Here is a 9882-nt window from a genome sequence, read left to right as displayed (position 1 = left end):
CCTAGATGCAAGCCTCTGCTTAAATAAGCCTAAGAGGAACCAGCTGTTGCTAGGTTGCAAGCACAAGGAAGAGCACTGCCAGCTGACAACAGTGAGGATGAGGAGCCTCCTCAGGCAAGGAGTGCTGAGTCAGAGGAACCAGCAATAGCTGGTTCCTCTGACTCAGCACTCCTTGCCTGAGGAGGCTCCTCATCCTCACTGTTGTCAGCTGGCAGTGCTCTTCCTTGTGCTTGCAACCTAGCACTTATCCTATGCTAGAGCAGGACTGATCTACTCTTCCTGCTTTGCTGCTCCAGAGGCTGTGGAGGGCTGCTGTCAGACGCAGGTGAGCCCCCTGCCCTGGATGGTTGCAGGCATGGGGGACACTCATCTCTTTGTGCCTGCCCTGCTTGCTGTGGCTGTTTCCTTTCACTGTCTGCTGCCTTCAGGTCCTCTTCCTCAGGGGAAGCCTCAGCAGGCTGACTCATGACAATTGGAGAGCCAGAGTGGTAAAACTCTCAGCGTAGCATCAACGAGGCATGAGTTCAAACCCTCATTTCGCCATACAACTCACCGAGTGACCAATCAGTCCGCCTAATCTGCCTCGCAAGGTCGTTGTGAGGATAAGTGGGCAAAATCATGTTAGCCGCTCTTAGTTCATTGGTGGAAGGGTGGGATAAAAATCAAATGGTTACATATTTCAGGATTTGTTTTGCCTCCAGGGAGTGGAAATGAGCAAACTGTCTCAAGTAGTTGTCCCTGGAATGGAAAAAAAAGGGAAAAGGACATTATGCTCTGAGAGTCTTAACAGCATCAGCACATTTTATAGGGTTGCCAACTCTAGTTTGGGAAAAACCTGGAGATTTGGGAGGGGTAGATCTTGGGGAGGGGGAGGGAAGGGGAGGGACCCTCAGCAGGGTATAATGCCCTAGAGTCCACCCACTGAAGTTGCTGTTTCCTCCGGGGGAACTGATCTCTGTCGTCTGGAGAGCGGTTGCTCTTCCTGGAGATCTCCATCCCTCACCTGGAGGTTGGCACCCCTCGTAAATAACCTTTCCAGAGCATATGAACACACATGAAGCTGCCTTATACTGAATCAGACCCCGGGTCCATCAAAGTCAGCATTGTCTACTCGCAGCGGCTCTCCAGGGTCTCAGGCAGAGGTCTTTCATATCACCTGCCTACCTGGTCCCTTTAACTGGAGATGCCGGGGATTGAACCTGGCACCTTCTGCATGCCAAGCAGGTGCTCTACCTCTGAGCCACGGCCTCTCCCTAGAGAGAGCAGATACAAATGCACCCCGCCTGATTTTGAGCAAACCCGTTCTGTCTGCTCCGAACTCATGCTGTGGCCACAGATTTAAGACTATGCCCTTGCTGTTCTGTAGGGGGCAGTAGACCCCCTGTGACCACGTTATGCTGGGCGTGTGGTTTGCCTGCATCCCCCATTGACCGACCTAACAGATGGCTCAAGAGACAAAATGCCACTGAAGCATCCCTTATCAAGCCAGGCATCCTGTTCGGAGGCCTGCGGAGAGTCTATTTTCTGCCCGAAAAGAATCTACGGCGATTTGCAAAAAGAAAGAAAGAAGTGGCACGATTCAGCCGGCTCTCCGAACAGAGCCGGCTCCTGTCTCCGCAAAACACTCGGCCCCTCTTCTGTGGCCTCCTGCCTGCCCTTTCGGGTGACATTTGGAATGGCGCCCGCGGGCATCATTCGAGCAGCGCATCAAGGCCTCTGCCGCACACAGCCCCCATTGAGAGCTGTTGACCCTGGCTGGCTGGCAGGCTGTTGCCTGGACCCTGAGCAGGGGAGCTGGGCAACCGGGGAGGGTGGAGGGAACTCATGCGTCCAGGGTGTGCTCAAGAGTCTTAAAAGCAGTTCAAATCTGCAGCAGGAACAGGGCTGCCTGGTCCGGGTTGGGGGGCACGGGTGTCATAGCTGCCACGGTGACTGGCCATTTTTGTCTTCTTTCCTTCATGTTCGTTGCTATAATGGCTCTATTAAAATCTGAGATAGTAAAGAGTGGCAACAGATTGCTATAGCACAATAAGAGCATGCAGAGGGTACCCCTCAAGCCATTTTGCAGCAGCTTTTCCAGGCTATTGGGACAAAATCTGCTCACACCTTTCCCTTTCTATCTCTGCAACAAAAATGGCTGGAGATGTAATTTTTTTTTAAAAAAATGAAAACTGGGAATTGACAAGAAGTAAAATTTGAAACAGAGATACATAAATGGTGATAATTTGTTGTAGGGCTATAGCACCATAGCAAATGCCAGTGTTTTAAACAGCCCACAAAAAGCCCTGAAATATATTGATTATTAGCCAGTTTAGACAACACTCCCTTAAATTACACCATGAACTGGATGAGAGATATGCAGACAGATATCAACACAGAAGGATGGGTTTGGATTTGGGAAAATTTAATCCCCAGGCTACTCTCATTAGGTCTTAAGGAAAACATCTATCAGATCCTTTCCCAGTAGTATTTAACCCCTTATAAACTGGCTTCAAGAAACAATTCATTACAAGATAAATTCTGGAAACGTGACAAGATTTACGTGTTCTGGAAATCTGTGTAGCAATATGCGAATGAAATGTTAGTTAAGACTACATTGAACCTAAATTGATTCTTTTGAACCTAAATTGATTTTACAAGACTTTTTGAAGGGTTTTGTAGATGCTTCGTATTGGGAATTGGTTCTTAAGTTTATTAACAGCTACAAAGCTGGTTTTGGCAGTAAATTGGAGGAAAACAGACTCCGTCTATAAATGAATGGTTTTAACAAAATGTGGTCTAATACGCTTTTAACACATTATCAGAGAGCTAAAAGGAGTAATTTATGGGAGGCTGATGTAATTACAAAATGTTGGCTACTGTTGTTTGTGTCCTTGAATGAGAAAATGTGATGAGAGGTTCCTATTTGCCTTCAATGAACCTTTGTAATATAGCCTTATTTATTTCACGTATTTTTGTCTCTGTATGTTAACTGAAAATGGCACCAGCGTGGTGGGACCTTTGGAGGGCAGGAAAACGCACACCATTCCTTCTGCACCATGTGCTGATACATTTGGATTGCATGCTTTCCTAAAAGGTTGGAGTAAAGCAGGTTTTGGGGGGAAAAACACACTCAGGACAGAGGAAAGCTGGAAAAAGGGTGATTAGAGTATAGCCTGCTGTGGATGCTTTGGAAAAAAGAAATGCAGCTTGGAAGCCAAGCAGAGGGAAACCACCATATAGCAGCAACCCACATTGGTGGTATAGTGGTTAAGAGTGGAGGGCTATAACATGGAGAACCAGGTTGGATTCCCCACTCCTCCACATGAAGGCATCTGGGTGACCTTGGGCTAGTCACAGTTCTCTCCGAACTCTTTCAGCCCCACCTACCTCACAGCGTGTCTGTTGTGGGGAGAGGAAGGGAAGGTGATTGCAAGCAGGTTTGAGACTCTTTAAAGGTAGAGAAAATCGGGGTATAAAAACCAACTCTTCTTCTCTTTCTCCTTCTCCTTCTTCTCCATCTCCTTCTCAGTGACAGTTTGAGAAATGTCTGCAGGAAGCAAACGTGGAAATGGGCCAGATGCTGATGGGGGAGGAATACTATCTTCCCCAGTGGTGGGGCCTTCAGTCCTGGAAATACAGCCCTGGGACACAGAAAGAGAGAGATACAAATCTACACATGTTCCCTCCCCTATCTGAGCACAGAACCGCCCAGGATCCCATGGAAAAGATTCAGCCGGATGGCTTCAAAAAGGGAACCCGATGACAAGAATGGTTCTCTGGCTGCAGCTTGCTGCTGACGGAGAAACAGAATGATGTGTCCCTGTTGATTAGGGTTGCCAGGTCCCTCTTCACCACCAGTGGGAGGTTTTTGGGATGGACCCAGAGGAGGATGGGGTTTGGGGAGGGGACGGCCTTCAATGCCATAGAGTCCAATTGCCAAAGTGACCGTTTTCTCCAGGGGAACTGATCTCTATCGCCGGGAGATGAGTTGTAGTAGCGGGAGATCTCCAGCTACCACCTGGAGGTTGGCAATCCTAAGTCTGGACCACAATACTAGGTATAGTGAGGACGAGGACAGGGATGGATTTTAAAACTGAGAGCAAGCCAAGCTAAAATTAGGGACAAGTTATGGGGACCAGCCTGTTTTCTCTCAGCATCAGGAAAATAACTGTTCTTTCCCTATACCCCACATCACAGCCGTGACATGAATTGCTGCATCCCATTTGCTGTTTACACTGCAGATGATCCTTACTGGTGTTCAGTTTGATCCTGGAGTCCAGCATGGAAACTGCCATTTCAGTCTATCATATATGAGACATACATGGTGTCGTGGTTAAGAGCGGTGGTTTGGAGCGCTGGACTCTACTCTGGAGAACCGGGTTGGTTTCCCCACTCCTCCACATGAAGCTAGCTGGGTGACTGTAGGCTAGTCACGGCTCTTGTAGAGCTCTCTCAGCCTCACCTACCTCACAGGGTGTCTGTTGTGGGGAGGGGAAGGTGACTGTAAGCCGGTTTGATTCTTCCTGAAGTGGTAGAGAAAGTTGGCATATAAAAACCAATTCTTCTTCTTCTTCTTGCTTACTTTTTCTGTGATGCAAATGTGCATCAATTATTAAAACCCCACAGAGTTTTCAAGGCAAGAGACTTTCAGAGGTGGTTTGCTGTGTGGGCTGAGAGAGTTCGGAGAGAACTGTGACTGGCCCTAGGTCACCCAGCAGGCTTCATGTGGAGGAGTGGGGAATCGAACTCAGTTCTCCAGATCAGAGTCCACTGCTCTTAGCCACTACACCACACTGGCAAATCTGTAGGCTGCATTAAAATGTAAAGTAATATGTAATTATCTATAAGAACTAGGTAGTGCTCTGTTTTCTCTTCAGATTGTATAAATCTTTCGCCTTTTAATGTGGAGAGGAAAATTTATAAGAACTAGGTACTTACAAGCTTAACACTTCATGATTATCTTAGGGGAAATGATCATTACAATTATGTTATGAATTTGGTCACCACACCCTCACGTATAAAACACTTCTTCTAAATTTCTCATGTAATTTTAGAGTAATTAATTACTTGGTCTTATTTGGGATGTGGAACGAACGCGTTAGCAATTTCTGTTTCTCCTTTTTAAAAAATTTCCAAACTGTTGTGCAGACACATCTTGCTGCAGTTTTCACTTCCTTCTCTTCATGCCTCCCCCTCCCCAATATAAGTTCATGTGTACTCTCCTTATTGTGCACATGGATGTCTCATGCCCTTGCGCTAGACAGAAAATATATCGCCTCCCATTTGGAAATGTATTTGTGAGTGACTGTGGGAGAGGACCACGTCCTGAGGAATGACAACTCTAGCAACACACCAGCAAAATGTCAAGATGATATGATGAAGAGGGGAAAATAGAGATGAAACGGGGGGCCAGGATTTACCATGGACGGGGATCAGAAAACAGGAGAGATCCCGTTAAATAGCCACAAGTGTTCTGAAAATATTGCGGCCCCTGAAGAGAGATCAAGGAGAAGGAGATGGACAATTGATCCACAGTGACACAAACGGAGGTCCAAGAACCTCAGTCACTGTGACATGAAACACCTGTCAGATATAGGGTTGCCAACCTCCAGGTGGATATTTAAGTGAAATAGGATGACCTATGCTGAGCTAACAGAAGTTTAGGGAAACAAACAGCACGTGGGCTCAATTCAAATATACAGTATATTACTGCAGTTAATATTCATAATAAACACAAACAAGTAGAAGAAACAACATGTGTTACTAGTCACACTAGAAAATCAACAGAATAAGTAATAAGCAAACAAGATGTTGAAGGCACATCCCCTAAACCTCCAGGTGGTGGCTGGAGACCTCCCACTGTTACAACTGATCTTCAGCAGACAGAGATCAGTTCCCCCAGGAGAAAAGGGCCCCTTTGGAGGGTGGACTCTATGGCATTGTGCCCCGTTGAGGTCCCTCCCCTCTCCAAACCCCACCCTCCCCAGGCTCCACCCCCAAAATCTCCAGGTATTTCCCAACCTGGAGCTGGCAACCCTAATCCCATGGCCACACTGAGACACACCCCCTTACACAAGCACGCAGACACACAACGGGAAGCCAACGGCCTACCGCGAGTCAATTTTGTTCCATTCATTTGGGGTTTCACTGTTAGCCTGGTAGAGCTCAGCCGCGGCATTGATGTTCCATTTCAGATCTGGCTGTTTAGCCGAATGAACGTACTCCCTGATTTACGGCATCCTCCAGATGTTCTTTTGAGGATGTCTTCAGCGCTATATCATTCCCCGTAAGCCAGCATCCCTCCTCAGTGGGAATGTTTTGCTAAAACCGCCCCCCCCCCCCCAATTCCTGGATGCTGGACTCCCTTTTTTGATCGGCGGGGCAGGCTGGAGGTTGTCTTGAGACCGGCTTGTTTGTGAGCTTCAACCCCGAACGAGTCACAAAGGACCCGTTTGTGCTCCGTGGCACACAGTTAGGAAGCTCCTGACGATCCACGCTTTGGAGCATCCTCAAGAAGTTCGTTCAGAAGCCGTTTCTGGCTTTCGTTCTTTTTAAAGCACTGGTTCCCAACCAGGGGTCCGTGGACCCCCAGGGGTCCACGAGAACTAAATTAAGGTCCGCGAAACAAAGTTATAAACCCATAATAAATTAATATTTTCAATTAAAAGTTCTCTATTATAAAATATATATATTCAAATATTATTCTAAGTTTAATGTTTAACTAACAGTTATGATTAATTTTCAAATTCTTGGAGTTTTTATTTTGAACCTTGGGTCCCTGCACCGAACAAAAAAGTCCTAGTGGTCCCTGGTCAAAAAAAGGTTGGGAACCACTGTTTTAAAGGAACACTAAAAATACATTCTCCTGTCCGGTGGCTCTAATCCGCCGTTGTTCAGGACAACGATTAAGGAGTGGAGCAAAACGGAGGGCGGGTGCTTTGTGCTGCAGACATCAGCCACTCTGGAAATGGTTTCGTCATTTGCTTTGGCTTGGCTGTAGGGTTGCCAACGCTGGATTGGGAAACTCCTGGAGACTTTGGGATGGAGAGTCAGTGTGGTGTGGTGGTGAAGAGCAGTGGTTAGGAGCAGTGGACTCTAATCTGGAGAACCAGGTTTGATTCCCCACTCCTCCACATGAGTGGTAGACGCGAATCTGGAGAACCGGGTTCGATTCCCCAGTCCTCCACATGAAGCCTGCTGGGTGACCTTGGGCCAGTCACAGCTCTCTTAGAGCTCTCTCAGCCCCACCCACCTCACAGGGTGTCTGTTGTGGGGAGGGGAAGGGAAAGGTGATTGTAAGCAGTTTGCTTCTTCCTTAAGTGGTAGTGAAAGTCTGCATATAAATGCCAACTTTTCTTCTTCTTCTAACTAGAGAGGGTGGTGTTTGGGGAGGGGAGAGAGCTCACTGAAAATATGTATTATGCCCTTCAAAGCCGCCATTTCTGTGACCTTAAGCAGATGATGAGAGGGAGGGCATGTTGGCCATCTTCTGGTCACTAGGGGTGTGGAGGAGGGAGGTAGTTGTGAATTTACTGCATTGTGCGGGGGGTTGGACTTGATGGTCCTTGTGGTCCCTTCCAACTCTATGATTCTATGATTCTATTCTGTGATCCAATGGGGTATAATGCCATAGAGTCCACCTTCCAGAACAGCCATTTTCTCCAGGTGAACCTATCTCTGTTGCCTGGAGATCAGTTGTAATAGTAGGAGATCACCAGCCACCATCTGGAGGTTGGCAACCCTAGATGGGAGAGATGGGACATTGTTTATAATTCAGGCAGTACAGAATTTCTAGGAGGGATTCCATTACCTACAGCTGGCAGTACAGGATGGTTCACCTGTCTCACACCAACCAGCCCCCATGGAATGGAACCAACTCTACCTTGGCTTTGGGTAGAGCCAGAAGCTGCTCCCAAAGGTCCTACCAAAGACTTGTGTTAGGAGCCCCAAAAGACAGCCGCCTTAATCATGGAGTCTGAGTAGGGTACCCAACCTCCAGGTACCAGCTGGAGATCTCCTGCTATTGCAACTGATCTCCAGGTGACAGAGATCAGTTCCCCTGGAGAAAATGGCTGCCTTGGCAATTGGGCTCTATGGCATTGAAGTCCCTCCCCTCCCCAAACCCCACCCTCCTCAGGCTCTGCTCCAAAAACCTCCAGGCGTTTTCCAAGCTGGAGCTGGCAACCCTAGCAAAATGTTTATTCCCATCAGGGTTGCCAGCTCCGGGATGGGAAATACCTGGAGATTTTGGGGGTGGAGTCTGAGGAGGGTGGGTTTGGGGAGGGGAGGGGCTTCAATGGGGGCATAATGCCATAGGCTTCACCTTCCAAAGCTGCCAGTTTCTCAAGGGGAACTGATCTTGGTTACCTGAAGATCAGTTGTAATCCCAGGAGAACTCTAGCTACCCCCAGGAGGTTGGCAACCTTAATTCCCATGCATCTCCCCGTCCTGTCCCCACTCAGGGCCCACAGTTAATCACCACGGCTGGCTAATGTTTTGGGGAGCAGCTGCAGGATGCTTTGCTGGGAAATCTCTTGCTGTTGCGGAGAATTTACTAGCGCCATATTTCTCTTTAATGACCCGTTCCTCCTTGGCTGTCCCCTGTCTGGTCAGCCACGGAGACAGCGACTGTGCAGAGAACAGGTCAAGGATCAGGCAAGAGGAACTCCCCAGGCTCCAGGCCCAGGCCCGTTTCCTTTCTAAACAAAAACAAAGAAAGGAGAGGCTGTTCCAAAAGGAAAACAGAAATCGCCCCGCCAGACGGCCTCGTGGGGCATCCCACAACCCTGGCTAGCAGACGCTGGAAGAAGAAGAAGAAGAGTTGGCTTTTATATGCTGACTTGCTCTACCATTTAAGGGAGACTCCAACCAGCTCTCCCTTAAGTGGTAGAGAAAGTTGGCATATAAAAACCTTCTGCGTCTTCCAAACCCATCCTCCTCTGGCTTCACCCCCAAAATCTTCAGGTATTTCCCAACCCAGAGCTGGCAACCCCATTTCAGAGATGTGTGGCCCACATCAGTATCAGCTGAGGGAGAAGGTTGCCAACCTCCAGGAGTGGGGAATCAAACCCTGTTGTCCAGATTAAAGTCCACTGCTCCTAAACACCACTCTTAACCTCTACATCACACAGGCAAACCACCTCTCCAACGTCTCGCCTTGAAAACCCTGAAATTCCGTTGAGGAAGGGGATCCCTTTTTCTGTACCTTGCGTTGCACTCCTCTTGAGTAATCAGTGGCTCCTGATGTGTATCTCTACTGTGATCCCCCTTTAAAGACAATTAATTTACACAGGGAATCCCCAAGAGTAACTATTGCCAATCCTTAGAGAAGGTCCCATCCCATCTTTCCTTTCCAAAACCTTTCCAGTGGGAAAATCTGAGAGAGGTTGCACTTGGGTGGGATTGTTGTCAGATTTTTGCAAAATGTTGTGTCGGGATTCGGTTTTCAAGCCCATTGTCATGCAAGGGCCCCGCTAAATCCTGAGGCTCCCGCTGGACTGGCTTTCATTGTGCTGAGATCAGCATCTGAATGGCAGGTGGGAGGATTGTTTAATACCTAAGGTCCTTCTATAGGGTTAAGAATGGCGCCCATTAGATGCCAAACCAAAACAGCTGGAGGGGATGCTCAGCACACACTGGCAGGCAGGGCGCACCTGCTTCCCTGAGGTGCCCTTTTGGATCCTGGCTCCTTGGTATTTAGGGTTGCCAACCTCCAGGTAGTAGCTGGAGATCTCCTGCTGTTACAACTGATCTCCAGCCAATAGAGACTAGTTCACCTGGAGAAAATGGCCGCTTTGGCAATTGGACTGTATGGCATTGAAGTCCCTCTCCTCCCCAAATCCCACCCTCCTCAGGCTTCGCCCCCAAAATCTCCAGGTATTTCCCATCCCGAAGTTGGCA

The sequence above is a fragment of the Euleptes europaea genome, chromosome 5, assembly GCF_029931775.1.
Source record: "Euleptes europaea isolate rEulEur1 chromosome 5, rEulEur1.hap1, whole genome shotgun sequence".
Classification (NCBI taxonomy): Eukaryota; Metazoa; Chordata; class Lepidosauria; order Squamata; family Sphaerodactylidae; genus Euleptes; species Euleptes europaea.
Note: the sequence above shows the minus strand (reverse complement) of the source record.